Source organism: Protopterus annectens, chromosome 14.part0 (assembly GCF_019279795.1).
Source record: "Protopterus annectens isolate FY-2018-M chromosome 14.part0, PAN1.0, whole genome shotgun sequence".
Taxonomy (NCBI): domain Eukaryota; kingdom Metazoa; phylum Chordata; order Ceratodontiformes; family Protopteridae; genus Protopterus; species Protopterus annectens.
The window spans coordinates 572,443,157-572,456,252 of NC_056748.1; positions in this window are offsets into that span (position 1 = coordinate 572,443,157).

A 13,096-nucleotide genomic window follows, 5' to 3' on the forward strand; every position below is an offset into this window, starting at 1 on the left:
GTTAGCCTACAGGTAAAATTAAGCAATAACTAACTTTTTAAAAGTGCAAAACAGTTAATCAACACAAAAACCGTTTAAATAGAATGCAGAGCTGTATAAACAGGCTAAAATGCAGTCGCTAAGCAGTAAATAATCAAAAAGCCAGAAAAAATACTTAAATCAGTTATAGCAAATACAGTTATAACAAATGCTCTGAAAATATACTGTATATTTGCAAAATGTTTGAGAAGGACAGTCAGAACACAAGAAGGTTCAGGCGAAAGAGAAAAAAAAAGTTTTGTTTTACTTTTTGAAAGGGAAAAAGGAGGAACAGAAGGCCTTATCAAATGTTCTCTCTGTATTAAGCAGAATGAGCTAATGACACTAGACTGGGAGGTGTGTCACAGTAGGGGCAGGCAACTGCAAAGCCACCAAGTATGGACAAAATAGCCTACAAGACAGCAAGCACTAGAGACAAATGAAAGTTTTTAAACAGATAAGGATTTGTGAAGATACTGAATAGACAAAGTGCTTTATATATATTAAATTGTAAAAACAGTAATCTGTAAAAATAATCAAAAAAAAATCAAGATGATACTTATATTTTGTAGCTCAGCTGCAGTCACAACTTCTCTAGTCTGCACTGTGTGCAAAAGACAGAAACTTTTTTTTTTTTTTTTTTTTTACAAGAACACAAAAGAACCAGCCCCACTAGCCAAGAGATAATTACACAGAGGAAATGTTTCAGTTTACACAATAGCCTACAAGACAGCAAGCACTAGAGACAAATGAAAGTTTTTAAACAGATAAGGATTTGTGAAGATACTGAATAGACAAAGTGCTTTATATATATTAAATTGTAAAAACAGTAATCTGTAAAAATAATCAAAAAAATCAAGATGATACTTATATTTTGTAGCTCAGCTGCAGTCACAACTTCTCTAGTCTGCACTGTGTGCAAAAAGGTTACCCACCTTGACAGGATGTGTCCTGTTAGTGAGCCAGTTGGTTACCCATCTAGTAATGTGAGGGTTAATTCCCAATTGGAAGAGTTTTTCTATAATACCTAAGTGAGGGATTGTGTCAAATACCTTCGCTAGGTCAAGATAGGTAGTAATCAGTTTTTCCCTCATCCAGAGCCTTGGTGGCTTTCTCAAAGATGTCAACCATGTTTAACAGGCATGATCTACCTCTAACAAATTCAAACTGGTTTGTGTACAGAGTTTGGAAATTGCCTATGTCTTTGTTAATAAGCTCCACAATGATTTTTTCCATGCCTTCCAGATAATGCTAGTCAATCTTATGGGCCTATAATTCCCAGGGCCAGTTGATGGTCCCCCTTTGTGCAGAGGGATTACTGTTGCTGTCCCCCAGTCCAGCGGAATATAGCCAGTTTGCATGCTGTGGTTAAACAGGGATCCACTAAGTCTACTAGGTCATGTTTTAAGTTGCTTAATAGGCAACCTGGGATGCTGTCTGGTCCCATTGATGTTGTATTTTTGGCCTTGGAGAGCACCGAGATGACCTGCTCTTTTGAAATAATAGGCTGAGGAATGGTGCCAGGTATAATTTGAGAGATGACTGGAAGGGACAGGGGTGTGAAGTTTGCTCCAAATCTGTCAGCTAGCAGGTTGGCTATTATCTCTGCTTGAGTATGGATGGTACTATCCACAACAGGTTCTGCACAGAGCTGGGCATTCGCTTTTAGATTTCTGACATAGTTAAAGAATGTCTTGTGATAATTCTTAGCTAGGGAGGGATTTTTACTATGTAATTAGGTCTAGAGGACTTGACAAGATTCCTAATGTGTTGGTTTAAGCTAGAGAGGGATTTCTTCCCCTGCAGAGGCAGTTTCCTCTTGTTCTTGGACATTAGTTTCTTACTCTTGTTATATAACCTGTTTATTCTATGGGTCTACCAGGGTGGCTTGTTTTTCACAAAGACCTGGATTTAATCGGGTCAGGTACAGCCAATTCTATACAACTTCTTAAGTAGATATACAGGGCATTGGTGTAAACCTCTGCATAGGAGTCCATGTTATCTGTGTTTGAGGTGGCTTTGAAACTTCTTATACCATCACTTAGTAGATGGTAGTTTGTCTTTAAAAACTTCTTAAGCATTTTTGAGCTTGATTGGGGTATCTGGTCTTAGAATTACATGAACTGAGACTGATTTATGGTGCGATCTTACCAGGGAGGACATCACATGGGGGGGCTGCAGTGCTCTCCCATGTTAGTGAGTACTATGTGCCGACATTTGAGCCTCTTGTGGTTGTGTTGGATAGCTGTTTCTGAGCATTTGCACTGCCAAAGTCCAAGAAACTCTGAGCCAGCATGTTTGTGGTCATGATTGTTTCCCAATCAGCAGTAGGATAATTAAAATCACCCATAAGAAAGCATGAGTTATGCTTTCCTGTTTCATGGTGGAGGACTTATAGCTAGCTATAATGTGGTAGGGGGCTTTGCTTATAGTTAATTGGACATGGAGTAGCTCAAGACAGAGTCATACTGTTTCACCAGTGTCAATGTGAACTTATCCTTAGCGAAGATGTATATACCTCCTCCTCCTTTGGTTCTTTCATGCTCAGTTTGTGGTCTGAACGTATGGAAGGCATTGCAGCCCTGCAGAGATGAAGTGCTTTCCGCACCTTTGAACCATGTCTCGGTAACTTCACAAATGTCAACATCTTCCAAAGTGAGGAGTGCTTCCAGAGAGTGCAGTTTCATGTTTAGACTCCTAGGATTAAGCAGCAAGATGATTATGTTATGTTGGGAGGTTGGTTATTTTGACACTGCCTAAAAAAGGAAAAATACAGGTGGCCAATGCCTTTGCCAGTATCCTAAAGCCTAGAGGACTCAGGTGCAGACCATCTCTGGTAAAACAGCATGGCTTGTTGACCATGGCTTCCCAGGCTGACAAATACTGGATCCCCTTGGACTAACACCAGAAGCTAAGCCAATTGTTAAAGTCAATCATTTTTTGTTTGTTTTGTGGCATCATCCTTGGAGAAGGCAGAATGCTGTTTAAGGCTAGGCTTATATGTGCCTGTGACACATAATCTGAGAGTTCAGTCACATCTCTCTTTGTATAGTCCAGTGAGGCATGTCACAGGTCATTCACCACCACATGGATATGACAAAGTCATACCAGTACTTGTGGCTGAGTGACTTGAGTGCTTGAGTGACTTGACAGATCCTGGCACCTGACAGGCAGCTAACTGTAACAAGCTTCTTATCCAGCCTGGTGAGGGGAACATCTGTGTGCCTCACGATGGAGCCACCTATGACCAATACATTAGGTGTTGTGGTGTTACACCTTATGGGCTTATTTGTTGAGACACTGGTGTGTATGTGTTATTATGTGTTGTAGTTGTCTTTTGCATTGCTACGTGTGCAGGTGGTTTCAGTTTGGGAGGCCTCTGATTTTACTTAAGTTACTAGTGGGTACCTCCGCATATGTGGGTTTATGTGTTTTGTCTTATTTAATGTGGGAAGTGTGTGTCTGTGTGTGTGTACTGACAACCTATTTGACATCGTATTTGTCCTTATGTGAGATTCTTGCCTCCAATTTCATAGTGTAACTACATCTCTCACATAAAGCACTGAGTAAGTGGTTGTCGGTATACATCAGACAATTGGTACATTGCCTCAGGATGCCCACGTCTATCAGGCTGGTCAGAGAGAGATGATAGTAAACTGCCCATACGTAATAGTAGGTTCTTACTGTATGATGTCCCCTCATCACAAAACTAGAACTATATTATAGCAAGGCAGCTAGAATTGCAACCAGTCTGTCTATTAACCACTGTTATTCTGTTCGACCTATCAAAAGCTTTTGATGCGGTATCACACCATAAACTGCTCTTACAATCTGAGTCTCTAAACTGCTCCACACATACTATTACTTGGTTCCAAAACTACCTTCATAGTAGTAAACAATCTGTCAAATGGCAAAATAAACAAGCAAAATATCTAGCCAACAACACAGGAGTTTCCCAAGGTTCTATTTTTGGCCCTTTGCTTTTTAATATATTCATTAACAATCTCCATAAAGCATCCCAACAAAGCACCCTTATCCAATATGCATATTATTCGACCTTTATCATATCTTCTAACAATCTCTCAGAGCTCCATACCTTAACTTAAAAGGCATTTACATCCATAGAATCCTGGCTAAGAGATGCACAACTGCTACTCAATCCCAAAAAAGTAAATCTTTTACTATTGTCTTCTAAACCCGTAACTCTTGACTTTAAGATAGTCTCACTTAACAATACTGAAACTGACCTTGTTAAAACAGCAAAACTACTAGGCATTACAACTGATGACAAACTCTCTTTTGAGAACCACATACTCAGCACTGTCAAAAAGACCCACTTCAAGCTAGGGAAGGTCTATAGGCATAAAATCTTCCTAAATACATCTACCAAAACAAAGCTTGTAAACAGTCTACTTCTCCCTTCCTCCTCCATTGCGTCCCATTTTTGTCCAAGCTACACACATCACTCATGACCAAATTACAATCCTGCTACTACAAAATAGTAACATTTGCCACCAACATGCCAACTTGCACATATCACTCCCTAGCCATTAAAACATTAAATCGGCTTGAATTCCCCCATTACCTATATTACACCCAGCCCACTCTTACTCACAAACTATAAACTTAATATATAAACCACACTACTGCCCTTAAATACAAGATATGGTACATACCTATATTCCAGCTTGAAACCTTAGGTCATCTAATAAATTACTACTAACCATAACTAAACCCAGCAAGAGAGCTGGGCAATGCCTTTATTCCCATACAGAAGCCAAACTCTGGAATGCTCTGCCACCCTCAATCACTCATCTAGGCTCTACAAAAACTTTTTAAGTCAGCATTAAAACAACATTATCTTAACAACCTTACATGTACCTGTAAATCTTTTGAACAAACCTCCTTAAAATTTTACTTTATCCAGCATATGCACACAGTGACTCACAAACCATGCCATGTAGAATGGCAACTACCTTTCCATGGCGTACAATTTATAAAAGATGAGTAGATATAATTTGACTGAATCTATATCTATACTTATTGTTTTGTTATAAACTGTATTTTGCCTCAATGTTGTAATCTGTTGTCTATGTAAAAAATCTTTATAAACTGTTTTAAGTCTTTACTAACTTTGTTTAATGAGACACAGAATCTTTTGGAGCTTTAATCCCCTGGCTTCCACTAAAAATGGATCTTTGATCCAGTGGCTTTCACGGACAACAAATATCAATAAATTATTATAAAAGCAATCATTACTCTGTTCTAAAACCATCAATATGGCCTGAGTGCACAATTATCTCAAGTACACTAACTTCTTCTTGCCCACAAAATGATATATTATCCTTTTCACTGAACATCTATCATGCAACATTCTCAGACAGTACCTTCCTAAGCATCCTCTATACTCATTTGAGAAACAGCTTCTTGAAACCCATAAACCTAAAAAAAACATAGGACATAATTTACACCCCTGCATAGTAGCCAAAACCTAGAACAAGATTCCAGTGGAAATTAAATCAACGTCAACAAGTCCCATTTTTAAGCATATCCTAAAAGAATACAATTTCAATGCCAAGCTCTATACTTGCCTTTATCCAGGTTAAACTGACTCATTTATTTTCTGCTTCCTACATTCTTTCACTTACATTCTGTCAATATCTTTCTTACTGCACTTAATGCCTACTGTTATTTCTCTCTTATTTCCTTCTATATCATCTTTAAATTCTCTTTTACCCTCTTCTTCTCCACCTTCTTTTGACTTTTCCTAGACCAGATTTCTGTTTATTCACCTCCTGTACTTTATTACTTCTTTCTAAATAATATTCAAATATACTTTGATATGATATATATATATATATATATATATATATATATATATATATATATATATACATATATATATATATATAATATATATGTGTGTGTGTGTGTGTGATATATATATATATATATATATATATATATATATATATATATATATATATATATATATATATATATATACACATATATGTACACATACTGTATCTATGGATCCCCTTTAGATGATCACTTTTCACTTACCTGGAACTTAAAAGGACAAGACGACTTTGCTGAAAACTTACTTTCACGAAAACTTGGATCACCAGAATTTTACTCTGGGAATGGAAACAGTTGGCCACCATGGTGAACTTTGCCCTTTTCCCCACTAAAGTGCGAACTTAGAGTTGGTGTATTTAGTTGGGGGGTGTGGGGTATTTTCTTTTTGCAGCTTCTTAACCTTAAGAAGCTTATAGTCAAATTCTTCAAGTCGTTGAGCCAGAATGTATTATTCCTATGCTGAGTGTCAGTAAGATAAAAATCAAAAAACAGTCATTCCTGTAAGACTGGAACATCCCTGGATGGTATGCTAAGACTGGTAGCCGGAACAGAATTTCAACCAGCCACCACCATATTCGGTGGTGTAAGAAGCTGCTTTAAATCAGGCTCATTTACTGTCCCATATCTTCTTTCCCTTGCTGAATTGGCAAGGGAATTTGAAATGTCCTCAAATTGTTGTGAGAGTTGCTGCACCAAAGCAGTAAGATTTCTGATTGAGCACTGAAGCTCTGTAATGTCTGGTTTTGGAAAAGCGGTTGGGAGCCGGTCAGTCCTCCTTATAAATCCAAATGCCAGCCCACAGAGACTCCAACTTAAAACTCCAAACAAACCACTACTATTAAACCAAAATCAAAAATAGAAAGCAGTAGTCAAAAACATAATATTAAGCACTTTCATTTTTAATTCATATAAAAACTTCATTAGAACAGTTTAAAATCAGTTTAAAACAGTTTAAATATTGAATTACCTTCACCATGACAACCAACCCCCCAAAAAGCAAAAACTGAATTAAAACAGCATAACACCAGCAGACTCAAAATAATGTTCTTTTAAATACATCAAATAAATAAACATAATAAATATTTAACAACACAATGAAATATAAATGTATTAAAAGATTTTATCTTGCAAGTGCCTTTAGCGTTAATGTGCTAGCAATAAATACATTATCATTCAGTCTGGCCACACACTGGCATTAAATAGCAGCTGCCAGTAAAGTTCACACTTTTCTAAAAGTATTGGTCACGGTCCTCCATGTTTGCTCATGCCTGCTCTTAGAGGTTGAGAGTTACTCATGTTGATCTTTTCAATAATGATGAATTTAGATTTATGCCCTGGGTACTCAAGAATATTTTGGCTAAAGCATTATTTTCTTTTTTCTCTCTTTTTTCTTTTTTCTTTTTTACTTTTCTCACCATTAAGGTTATGTTTTTGGCTAGAGGGTATCCCAGTAGTTTTGTGAACAGGTTTATGTATGAGGTTATGAATAAAAGGGAACAGAATTTTTACGTCCCAGTATTGAATTCAAATGATGGGTTTGGGAGTAGACATCAAGTAACAGTAGAAGTCACTGATGACAGTCTGGTTTATAGCACTATTGGGGCTACTACTACAGCACAGAATAGTAGGTTCATAGGTTCATAGGTTCATACTAGGCTATCTGCCCTAGGGCATTTATAAGCCTAGCCAGAATGTGTTTGGCTTTCGCCACCCATTTTAAATTTATTTTGTTATGCCCTTTTTCGAGGTTAGTATACTGTGCCTCTGTCTAACAGTGACACAGAAGTGATACCCTGGGAAAACCTACGATCTCCCATCCACTCATCAAGATTCCTCTTGAAGAGAGTCAATGAGGGACTCTGCCTAACCTGGACTGGGATTTTATTTCAGAGTGAAGGGAGCCTCTGGGTTATGAATCTGTCCCTCCAGCATGTCCTATTTATTTCAGTGCTGAGGTTCAAGTCTCTCGAGCACGTAGCTCGATGGGATTTGGATTTTCTGAGGTGCAGCATGTCCATTAATTCCGGGTTGGACGTCAGGCACAGATCGCCTCTGAACAGGCGATATGCCACTGAGTAGAGCTGGAGTTTCTTTAACCGGGCAGCATATGGCATCTGTTTGAGCTCTTTGATCCTTTTGGTGAGGTACTTTTGGGGTCTTTCCAGTTGCTGCAGGTGTCTGGTAAGGTACATCCCAAAAGGGGCATGGTACTCAATTATGGGCCTGATGAGGGATGAGTAAAGAGGCACGATGACCTCCCCTGATCTAGATGTGAATCCCTTCATGATTAGGTGGGCTATATAAAATGTTTTTCTAACCACTTTGGCCACGTGGTTGTCAAATGAGAGATTGCTATCAACTTGGGTCCCCATGTCCCTAATTACTTCTTCTGTACTTAATGGAGTACCACCTATGTGGTAATTTGTGGGCACTTTGTTTTTGCCAAAGGGGATGACTATACACTTTTTGGCATTTAGCTTGAGGCCATGGCTCTGGCACCAGTTGTCTGTTTCTATGAGGCCCTTTTGGAGGATGCTTGTGTCGGCTGGAGAGTCGATTATGGCACCCAGTTTGCAGTTATCTGCGAACTTGGTCAGCCACAGTCCTTCCATGTTGGCCTGTACCTCCGAGAAAAATATACCGAACAAGAGAGGTCCCAGGACTGAGCCTTGTGGGACACCACTTGTAACTGGTTTGGAGTCTGACATGGCTCCAGCAATTCTAACCATGTGGGTTCTGTCCTTGAGCCAGTTTGCAATCCATCTAGTGACATAGGGGTTTATATTTAAGCTGGTGAGCTTATCTGTAATGCCCGAGTGGGGTATTGTATCGAAGGCTTTTGCGAGGTCCAGGTAGGCTGTGTGGACCACCTTCCCCTCGTCAATGGCCTTGGTGAATGTTTCAAAGAAATCAACCAGGTTTAAGAGGCAGGATCTGCCCTTAACAAAGCCGAACTGGGTAGGATCCAGTGTCTGTAGGTCCCCAATATCTTTATTTATGAGGTCCATGATGATCCCTTCCATAGCTTTGCAGACCAAGCTAGTCAGGCTTATGGGGCAATAGTTTCCAGGATCCGTTGAGGCACCACCTTTATGGAGAGGGACCACTGTTGCTGTACGCCACTCTTTGGGCACATATCCTGTAGTAAGGCTGAGATTGAACAGTAGTTTTATGTTTGAAGTTCATGTAGGACGCAGCCCGGGACACCGTCTGGTCCCATTGATGCTGTGTATTTTGCTTTGGAGAGGGTGGCTCTTACCTGAGCATCTGAGATGTCAGGGGGGCAGTACTCTGCTGGGATAGATATTTGCCCTTTTGGTGGGGAGGGGGGGGGAGAAGTTTGCGCTGAACCTGTCAGCTAGGATGTTGGCAATGTCTGTGGGTTCAGTGTATTTTTTGTCATTTTGGACTAATTCTGAGCATATCTGGGAATTACCACCCAGGTTCCTAACATAACTAAAGAAAGCCTTGTGATTATCCTTAGTATCCTGTGCAATTTTTCTCTCAAAGCTGGCCTTAGACAATTTTATGTGTGCCCGTAGTTTTTTGCTAATACTGATCAGTGATGCCTTCCCTTTTTGGGATTTTGCTCTATCATTTAGTAGCTTCCTCCTTCTATTGTATAGTTTGTTTATGGCTGGGGTCCACCAGACAGGACGTCTGCCTTTGGAGGATTGGGTCATGGTTTTATTTGGGATCGCATGAGCCATGCATTCCTGAAGGTGTACATAGAATGCATTCATAAAGGATTCTGCAGTCTGGGCCGTATTTTCCACAGGCCCGGGGGCTTTGAAGGATTCCACCTCGGTTTTGAGGAGTGTGAAATTTGCTTTAGAGAAGTTTTTCACTGTGGTTTTCTGGGCAGGGGGTGGGGTCGGGATGTGAATATCCAGTGAGATTAGTTTATGGTCTGATCTTACCAGTGAGGGATACACTTCTGGTCTGGAGCATAGAGTCCCCATGTTGGTGATGATCAGGTCCAGTATGTTTTCCCCTCTTGTGGGAGTGGTAACAAGTTGTTCCATAGCATTTGAGTTTATAAATTCTAGGAACCTTTGGGCTAGGGTGTTGGAGCTAGAGTAATGCTCCCAGTCTATGTCTGGGTAGTTGAAGTCGCCCGATATAATGGTGTTTGGAGAGACCTTCATATTTTCCAGTGTTCTCAGAAAGGCCGAGTGGGGTTCCTGGGTTTGGGAGGGTGGTCTGTAGCAGGCTATAAACTGGAAGGCAGTTTTACCCACTGTTAGTTGCACATGGATAGTCTCTGATGCTTCGTGCTTTGCCACCAACCTGGAGATGTGGGTATCTTTGATGGATATCGTTACTCCCCCTCCTTTTGTGGTTCGGTCCAAGTTTAGGGGCCGAAAAGCATGGTATGAGGTATAACCTGGTAGTACTGGGGTGCTCTCGGGAGCCCTGAACCAGGTTTCTGGTACTGCACAGATATCAATGTTCTCCATGCTAAGGAGAGTTTTGAGTGCGTGCATCTTGAGGTTTAGACTTCTGGCATTGAGTAGCATTACTCTTAGTTTCTTGTCCCTTGTGATACTTATGGAGGTGGGTTTGTCTTTTGAGCCTTGCCTAAAAAAGGCACTATGGGGGTAGCAAGAGCCTTTGCCAATATCCGAAAGCCCAGGGGTGACAGGTGCAAGCCGTCCCTAGTGAAGCATCGTGGCTTGTCGAGTATATCATCCCAAGCTGACAGGCATTGGATCCCCTTTGAATGACACCAGTAATTAAGCCAATTGTTGAAATTGATCATCTTGTCTTCATATTGTGGCATCATTCTTGGTGAGGGTAAGACGCTACTCAAGGTCAGGGTCATACCGGCCTGGGCTACATGCTCAAAGAGCTCCTTTATGTCTCTTTTCATGTAGTCCAGGGAGGTACGTCTCAGGTCATTCACACCAGCATGGACAATGACTGAGTCATATTTGTACTTGCCTTGGAGTGACCTGAGTGCTTGTGTTATGTGGCGGATCCTAGCGCCCGACAGGCTGCTCACCATGACCCTCTCCTTGTTCAGCCTGGTGAGCGGGACGTCAGTGTGCCTGATGATAGAGTCACCTATTACAAGTGTATCAGGTGTGTTGTTTAGTCTTAAGGGCTGTGACTGTTCGGCACACTGGCTTTGTGAGATATGTGTTGCACATGTTTTGTTTTGGGGTAGCGGTTGCTTGGGTGTCTGCTTTGGAGGTCTCTGCTGCTTAGGCAGATCTTTATTTAGAGCCTCCGAGTATGTTTTTGTGTGATTATGTGTTTGGTTTGCTGTCGTGGTAGGTCTATGTGAGACTGGAATTGTAGTGAGTGTGGTTTCCTTCTCCTCCTCCTGACTGGTTATGCCAGTACTGAGTTGAGAGAGCTTAGCCTCCAGTTTGGCTATATGGTTGCATCTCTCACATGTGTTGGAATTTGTTGGGAGGAGGAGAGGGTTGTCTGTGTACATGAGGCAGTTGTAACATTGCCTCAAGATTCCCAGATTCACCAGCTGGACCGGAGAGGAGATTGACAACTGACCTTTGGACATGTTAGAATAATATTGGGAATTCCTTAATAATTGAAAACAAGGGCCAGTGGGGAGTGAGGGTGTAGTGCTTTTAATTTTTAGTGCTGACTTATATAATTGCTTTAGTGAGCAAGTGCCGGGTAACTTAAGTGCAATGTGTTACAGGTAATTTAAATGCAAAAATGACAAACAGTAACTTTCTTTCAAGTGAAACAAGGGAATAAGTACAGTAAGCAATGCAGATATCACTAGTGACCCACAGAAGCGCTGAGAAGCCGCGTATTAGGTGGAATTAGCGTTCCAGGGAAATAACAAGTAAACAAACAACAAGCATATAAACAAAGCTAGATTCAGCAGGCCTGGATCTAGTCTATGCTACAGCAAACAAGGTGTACCAATTTCAGTAAGATACAGTTCAAATATTCAGGCACTATAAACCTTTAACCAGAAATTCCCAGCTCAGAAGGGCAGAGTCCAGCCTCTTCTCCCACAAAAGTGCAGACCACGAACCTTCTTAATGTAAAATAACTGGCCTGAAGCCCAAGTGCTTAAACCAGAACTAATACACTTTAAGAATAACAGACACTGGGCTCTCAATCAGCAGTTCCCAACTTAGAAGGATGAAAGCTACCTGTCCTGCCACCACAGTGCATGCCACAAACCTTCCTAATGTAAAACAACTGGTCTGAAGCCCAAGTGCTTAATCCAAAAGACTTAGAATGATAGCTACACTTTAATCAAGTTACTACCAAGCAGTAATAACTACAATTGAATACTTTAGAGAATGCCTGGATTAGTGCTCAAGTTACACAAACAAAGCTAGATCCAGCAGGCCTGAATCCAGTCTATGCCACAGCAAACAAGGTGCACCAACTTCAGTAAGAAGCAGTTCAGATATGCATGCACTATAAGCCTCTAACCAGAAATTCCCAGCTCAGAAGGGCAGAGTCCAGCCTCTCCTCCCACAAGAGTGCAGACCACAAACCCTCTTAATGTAAAATAACTGGCCTGAAAGCCCAAGTGCTTAAACCAGAATTAATATACTTTTAGAATAACAGACACTGAGCCCTCAATCAGCAGTTCCCAACCTAGAAGGATGTAAGCTACCTGTTCTGCCACTACAGTGCAGACCACAAACCCTCTCAGTGCAAAACAACTGGTCCAAAGCCCAAGTGTTTAAACCAAAATGCTTAGAATGAGTTACACCAAGCAGTAATAAATACAATTGAGTACTTTTAAGATGATGCAAAAGTAAAATAAAGTAGGTAGAAACACAAGTACAGTAAAAGCAGATGAATTTTTTTTTTCTGAACAAGTGCTGAGATCAAAGAAACAGATTTGAGTGCTGGAACTAGAAAACTGGCTAGTTATAAGAAAAGAAAAAACTAAGCTAGAAGGCTTCCCTCCAACACAGAAGGGCTTGGGGGCTCAGAAGCCTCCAAATAGTCTATACCACTTAACAGGAAAGACAGGAAACAAGCTTAATTTTTTTTTCTGTTTCCCAGATGCTCTCTTTGTACACAGTAGGAGTGCCTGAAATCAGAATATGATCTCACTGCACTCAGTTGAGTGAGCAAATGAGATGGGCCCAGAAGGAGTATCCAAACACAAATTTACAAGAGGGGTGGGCAGTTTCAAGGCCACTAAGATTAACACCAAAACAAAAACAGGGAGTGTGGGTGGGACTAACTGAAGAGCAGAGTCAAAACT